The 7,498-nt window shown below is 44.7% G+C and overlaps 1 long non-coding RNA gene across 1 annotated transcript; it reads left to right on the top strand.

The window, feature by feature from the left end:
- The first annotated feature begins 243 nt into the window (after positions 1-243).
- On the top strand, positions 244-3,754 carry LOC123329105. The gene is made up of 3 exons (XR_006544251.1): positions 244-1,084; positions 2,708-2,860; positions 3,352-3,754. It is a non-coding gene; the product is annotated as an uncharacterized LOC123329105 (long non-coding RNA).
- Positions 3,755-7,498: the final 3,744 nt, after the last annotated feature.

Here is a 7,498-nt window from a genome sequence, read left to right as displayed (position 1 = left end):
CTCTGGCACCTGAGGTCCATTTCCCTGGCCCCCAGTTGGAGAGACTTTGGTTAGAAGAACCAGACGGGAATGACACCACCACTCACTGTGTGACTTTGGGTAAGTGGCCTAACTTCTCTGAGCCTCAGTGTCACCTGCCTGAAACACAAGTATCAGGGATACACAGGGTATCACAGGTGATGCAAAGTTTGGAAGAAATATATAAAAAGGGATTTGCAACATCTGGCCCAGAGAAGACACTCACCAAAACAACAAAAACAAAGCAGCTGCTTTTACTGACAAGTTCTTTTATTTGACAGGTGGTGGCAAAATTCCCACACCACAATCAGATGCAAAGGGAAGCCCTGGCCATCCCCCAGAGCAGCGCGGAATCCCAACGTGCTCACCTCCCTGTAGTCTGACAGTATAAACAAGGTCCTGATTAACTTTGCCAGAGATATTTCTAATTCAAACTGAATGCTGTTGGACAGCTCATCCTGTCAGGGAGGGAGCGTAACCACCACTGACCTTTTCAAACAAAGCTAATTGCTCCGGTTTTAAGGTTACAGAGCTGAAATTTTGCCATATATTGATCCAGGGGTGCAAAGTTTCTTCCTAATTTCTAATTTCCCCTAGAGGAGAAAGTAGGAATTTGCCTTGATGGAGCCCATCTTCTCTGGGAGGAACACAGCTATTTAGAAACTTTCTGTTACCAAACCCACTTGGCCAGCAACTTCCTTGCAGGTCCAGTGGTTAAGACTTTGCCCTCCAGCGCAGGGGGTGCGGGTTCGATCCTTGGTTGGGGACTAAGATCCCACACTCCTCACAGCCAAAACACCAAAATATAAAACAGAATCGATGTTGTAACCAATCTGGATACTTGGCCAATGATGCAGCCTCCTTTCTCAGCTGAAGAGTCTAACTACTCAGGTTTTCATTGAGTCAATAAATGCGTGTTACTGTATGGCCTGGTGGGCCAGGCCGTGTGCTGGGCTCAGCAGATGGTGAGCCAGTCCCTGCAAGCAGAGGGGAGAGACGGCTATGAATCGACAGTTACGCAAACAGAGGAAGCTGCCTGTGCTGTTATTGGGAAGAACCATGGCTGGTGAGTGGGTTGAATGGATGCTCCTTCAGGCAAGGAGAAGTGGGGGCTTTGTCTCTGGGGGATTTAAAAGTGACTTAGTCTGCTTTTTATGGTCACCAAACGCTGGATATCCCAAACATTATTGGTGATAAAATGCTCCTCCCTTCATAGACAGACTGTCTCCCCACTGTTCATCTCAGGTATCCAGGAGATGAGAAAGACTGACCAGATCACTCAGTTATGGACTCCCAGAAGATGCGCAACTTGAACTTAAGGTGGGATGGGCAGGAGAGCAGCAGGTATCCAGGCAAAGCTGTAAGGGTGGGGGACGCCTGGAGGACAAGGTGGAAGCAGGGACTCCAGGCCAGCGGAGACCCAGGAGAATCAGGGCTAGATGGCATGCCTGAGGTGAGGGGAGAGGGCAGGGGGTCTAGGGGATGAGAGAGTCTGTGTCCCAGAAAAAATAAAACAAAACAAAGCGGTAACAGTTATGCAGCTGCAGCTGATTCACTTTCAACAAAAGCCCCAATTCCTGAGTTTTATGTAAAATACACTCTAGAATTTTTTTTAAGTATTGGCAACTTATTTAAAAACAAATCATAGCTGCTGGCCAAATGGGACCCCCTGGGGCCTTTGGGTTGGTAGGAGACAGGCCTTCTTCTATCCTCTGCTTTATCTCCTCTTTGAAGTACCTAGGTAACAGTATGTGATGCAGATTTCCTGAGTTGTTCTGAAAGTGTGAAAACCCCACCAAACAGAAGGTGTTAACCACTTCACGACCAGAGCACAATGCCCCGGGCCTCCTGGAGTGAAGGACTGATAGTGTGAACCCCTGCCGCCCCACCTGCTAGTCAGAGAATCCCGCACAAACTGACCGCACACCCTTCCAGGCGCCCCCCACCCCTGACCAAAAGGGCACAGGGCCAAGCAGCCACAGGCCACAGAGGGTAACGCCCAAGCCTAACAAACGGGCTTCCAGGGGCTCAGCGGTTATGAATCTGCCTGCCAATTCAGGAGACCTGGGCTTGTCCCTGGGTCAGGAAGGTCCCCTGGAGGAGGGAATGGCAACCTACTCTAGTGTTCCTGCCTGGAGAATCCCACAGACAGAGGAGCCTGGTGGGCCACAGTCCACAGGGTCGCAGAGTCAGACACAACTGAAGAGACTTAGCACGCACACACATACGCATGAGTTGTGATCAAAGAAGAATATTGTTCACATACATCAAACATCTTTAAAAATGCTTTGTACCCAGTTCTGACACTCCCATCCTCTACATGAAAATGGACTGCTCCTGGAACTCTTCTCTTGAAATCTTTTCCAGAAACACCAGTTCTTCCGGTGACTCTTTCCCCACCTCCTCCTTATCCCACGTGCTGTTTATTTGCTCGTACAGCTCCTTATGCAGTTTCCTCGGGCCTGACTCCTTTAATCTTTGCTCTCTCATCCCATTACTCAGATTCTGCTTCATCCGGGAAACCTGGGGCCTGCTGCCCCAAGCAAAAATCATTGTTTTAGACAGCAAGAGGGCAAGGGAAAGACTGAAAATTCACAAACGGTATTTTTCATCCTATTTATTCACAAATGTATTTTCAAGATGCATTTCTGTACATAGACTGAAAAAATGTGCTGTCTTTTGATCACAGCAGCTGGTGGCAAAGCTGTCTGTTTATAGTCAACTTAATGTCAAGAGCTGGTACAGAAGTTCACAACAGCAGAGAACTCTATCGTTTGAAAATTTTGAGGAGGAAGTTACTGCGATCAAGTGGGAAGCCTCAGATCAGTCTCTTAAAGCACAGGTAGGAAAAAAAAAAAAAGCAAAAACAAACAATACATAGAGTGGGCCAGTTGGCAGATACTCAGTCAGCCCTAGCTAAGGGTTAAGGGGCTTCCCAGGTGGCGCAATTAGTAAAAAGCATGCCTGCCAATGCAGGAGATGCAAGAGACATGTGTTCAGTTCCTGGGTCGGGAAGCTCTCTTGGAGGAGGAAATGGCAACTCACTCCAGTGTTCTTGCCTGGAGACTCCCACGGACAGAGGAGTTTGGGCTACTGTCCATGGTGTCACAGAGAGCTGGACACACAGAGCCTACACATGCAAGCATGCGTGTGCACACACACACACACACACACACACACAAGGGCTAAGGAAAGCATGCAGCTGAATTCCTGCAGTCTCTGGAAAGTGGTGCTTTAAAAAAAAAAAAAAAGGTTGGATTTGTTAATTTAATTCCTAGGGGGAAGGGTTCAATTTCATTTTTCATTATTAAAGCCAATTCTTACTTCCTTCAGTTAAAATGTGCATCAAATACACTTTCCTCTGGCTCTGTTAAGAAAGACTGAGCAGTGGCCTCTGCCACACGTGTGCACCATCTTCGGATGGGCTTCATGGATTGGGACCTGTTTGCCTCACACTGAGGTCCTGAACACACAAGGTGGGGAGACCTGCTTGAAGGAGGTGGAGAAAGAAAAGAAGAATGAACTGTCCTGTTTGTTCATCTGATACCCAGAAGAATCAAACAGAAAGACAATGGTCACCACAGAATTCTTGAGCTCACTTTCTTTTTGTTCCCGGGGATGTCACCTTTATTTCATGATTCTAGTGCCCACAAGACCCAGTATTGCATCACGCCCCACCACCACCATCACGAGACTTAATTTGGAAAATAAAGCAAGCTCCTTTTTGATGATTCTCTCTCTCTCTCGGTGTTTGAAGTGACTTTACGTTCAGATCATTCTGGAAGAAATCATTTTAAAAGCCTGTCACTGCACACTGCAAACGGCCGCAAGGACACCCTGGTGTGTTTCGCCATTATTAAAACAGCTACCAAAAATAAATACATGAAACAAAGAGGGAGCCCTTGCGGGGCCTCAGTAACGCAATGATCAGGAAATCGTCTCTGCTCTGGTAGATTACAATCAAGGAATGCAGCCATTTTCATCATCAGTATAACTCTTTGTAACTGATTTCAGTGATGGCCCCACAAGGATGGTGCCTGCTCTTTTGTTACCCACCGTTGATAAATGTGCATCAATTTTTCACTTTGAAGCGTTATTTCCTCTTGCAATTTGCCAAGTGCCTTTTCATGCTGCATTTGAAGACTGTCCCATGAACAAAGCTCCTTCAGGGAAGACAAGTTAATTATCTGACTGCCATTCTGATTGTTGGCTGCTGGAAAGAAAATTCTTTGCCAGCTCCAGTGGTGAGGCACCAATGCTGCTATTTGACAATCGTCAAATTCCTACAGGATCCGTCACTGGGTCAGTAGGAGAGCAATGGTTAAGAACTCAGACTTGGAGTCAGGCGGAGCTGGATTCAAACCCTGTGCTTACTTTGGCCAAGTAAATCAGTCTCTATGAGCCTCTGTTTCCCCATCTGTATAATGAAGGTAATATTGGTTCCTAGGTTGTAAGATTACTACAAAGATCAGATAGCAGAATGTGTGCTTGGCTCTTGTCACCTAGTGAGCATTAAACAAAGATTTTGTTCTAATAAAACATAACTGCACAATTCCCTTCCATTCACCAGAAGATACTGTGGAGGGTTATTTCATGATGCTTCCCTAGAGGTTATTACAGGAACATTGTTTCCACACCAGACACATTTCTTCATTTACCATAAGCTTCAGTTCAGTTCAGTCACTCAGTCGTGTCCGACTCTTTGCAACCCCATGAATCGCAGCACGCCAGGCCTCCCTGTCCATCACCAACTCCCGGAGTTCACTCAAACTCACATCCATCGAGTCAGTGATGCCATCCAGCCATCTCATCCTCTGTCGTCCCCTTCTCCTCCTGCCCCCAATCCCTCCCAGCATCAGGGTCTTTTCCAATGAGTCAGCTCTTCGCACGAGGTGGCCAAAGGACTGGAGTTTCAGCTTCACCATCAGGCCTTCCACTCGTTTAGGGTTGCATTTGATGCTGGGAAAGATTGAGGGCAGCTGGAGAAGGGGACGGCAGAGGATGAGATGGTTGGATTGCATCACTGACTTAATGGACATGGGTTTGAGCCTACTCCAGGACATAGTGAAGGACAGAGAAGCCTGGTGTGCTGCAGTTCATGGGGTTGCAGAGAGTCAGACACAACTCAGCCATTGAACAACAACAACAACAATGAGCAAACTTCATGAATGACGCTGGGGAGTGTTTTTTCTGGGTGTGGCTCTTTAAGATTCCTGTTGTGGATGTATTACACATCAATGCTTATTTGGGATGTTTTTCTAAATGCAAATTCATATTCCTCGGCACTTCATCTTTTTTCCTTACGCATATAATTGTAGCTTGTTTACTAAACTCTCACTTCTCCAAATACATTTTTATTTAATTTTATTTTTAAACTTTACAAAATTGTATTAGTTTTGCCAAATATCAAAATGAATCCGCCACAGGTATACATGTGTTCCCCATCCTGAACCCTCCTCCCTCCTCCCTCCCCATACCATCCCTCTGGGTCGTCCCAGTGCACTAGCCCCAAGCATCCAGTATCGTGCATCGAACCTGGACTGGCAGCTCGTTTCATACATGATAGTATACATGTTTCAATGCCATTCTCCCAAATCTTCCCACCCTCTCCCTCTCCCACAGAGTCCATAAGACTGTTCTATACATCAGTGTCTCTTTTGCTGTCTCGTACGCAGGGTTATTGTTACCATCTTTCTAAATTCCATATATATGCGTTAGTATATTATATTGGTGTTTTTCTTTCTGGCTTACTTCACTCTGTATAATAGGCTCCAGTTTCATCCACCTCATTAGAACTGATTCAAATGTATTCTTTTTAATGGCTGAGTAATACTCCATTGTGTATATGTACCACTGCTTTCTTTTTTTTTTTTTTTTTTTTTTTTTTGGTTTTTAATTTTATTTTATTTTTAAACTTTACATAACTGTATTAGATTTGCCAAATATCAAAATGAATCCGCCACAGGTATACATGTGTTCCCCATCCTGAACCCTCCTCCCTCCTCCCTCCCCATTCCATCCCTCTGGGTCGTCCCAGTGCACCAGCCCCAAGCATCCAGTATCGTGCATCGAACCTGGACTGGCAACTCATTTCATACATGATATTTACATGTTTCAATGCCATTCTCCCAAATCTTCCCACCCTCTCCCTCTCCCACAGAGTCCATAAGACTGTTCTATACATCAGTGTCTCTTTTGCTGTCTCGTACACAGGGTTATTGTTACCATCTTTCTAAATTCCATATATATGCGTTAGTATACTGTATTGGTGTTTTTCTTTCTGGCTTACTTCACTCTGTATAATAGGCTCCAGTTTCATCCACCTCATTAGAACTGATTCAAATGTATTCTTTTTAATGGCTGAATAATACTCCATTGTGTATATGTACCACAGCTTTCTTATCCATTCATCTGCTGATGGACATCTAGGTTGCTTCCATGTCCTGGCTATTATAAACAGTGCTGCGATGAACATTGGGGTACTCGTGTCTCTTTCCCTTCTGGTTTCCTCAGTGTGTATGCCCAGCAGTGGGATTGCTGGATCATAAGGCATGTCTATTTCCAGTTTTTTAAGGAATCTCCACACTGTTCTCCATAGTGGCTGCACTAGTTTGCATTCCCACCAACAGTGTAAGAGGGTTCCCTTTTCTCCACACCCTCTCCAGCATTTATTACTTGTAGACTTTTGGATTGCAGCCATTCTGACTGGCGTGAAATGGTACCTCATAGTGGTTTTGATTTGCATTTCTCTGATAATGAGTGATGTTGAGCATCTTTTCATGTGTTTGTTAGCCATCTGTATGTCTTCTTTGGAGAAATGTCTATTTAGTTCTTTGGCCCATTTTTTGATTGCACCATTTATTTTTCTGGAGTTGAGCTGTAGGAGTTGCTTGTATATTCTCGAGATTAGTTGTTTGTCAGTTGCTTCATTTGCTATTATCTTCTCCCATTCTGAAGGCTGTCTTTTCACCTTGCTAATAGTTTCCTTTGATGTGCAGAAGCTTTTAAGGTTAATTAGGTCCCATTTGTTTATTTTTGCTTTTATTTCCAATATTCTGGGAGGTGGGTCATAGAGGATCCTGCTGTGATGTATGTCAGAGAGTGTTTTGCCTATGTTCTCCTCTAGGAGTTTTATAGTTTCTGGTCTTACGTTTAGATCTTTAATCCATTTTGAGTTTATTTTTGTGTATGGTGTTAGAAAGTGTTCTAGTTTCATTCTTTTACAAGTGGTTGACCAGAGTTCCCAGCACCACTTGTTAAAGAGATTGTCTTTAATCCATTGTATATTCTTGCCTCCTTTGTCGAAGATAAGGTGTCCATATGTGCGTGGATTTATCTCTGGGCTTTCTATTTTGTTCCATTGATCTATATTTCTGTCTTTGTGCCAGTACCATACTGTCTTGATAACTGTGGCTTTGTAGTAGAGCCTGAAGTCAGGTAGGTTGATTCCTCCAGTTCCATTCTTCTTTCTCAAGATCGC

The sequence above is a fragment of the Bubalus bubalis genome, chromosome 14 (assembly GCF_019923935.1).
Source record: "Bubalus bubalis isolate 160015118507 breed Murrah chromosome 14, NDDB_SH_1, whole genome shotgun sequence".
NCBI classification, from domain to species: domain Eukaryota; kingdom Metazoa; phylum Chordata; class Mammalia; order Artiodactyla; family Bovidae; genus Bubalus; species Bubalus bubalis.
The sequence above is the reverse complement of the archived record's forward strand: the minus strand, read 5'-3'. Positions and strand labels throughout refer to the sequence as shown.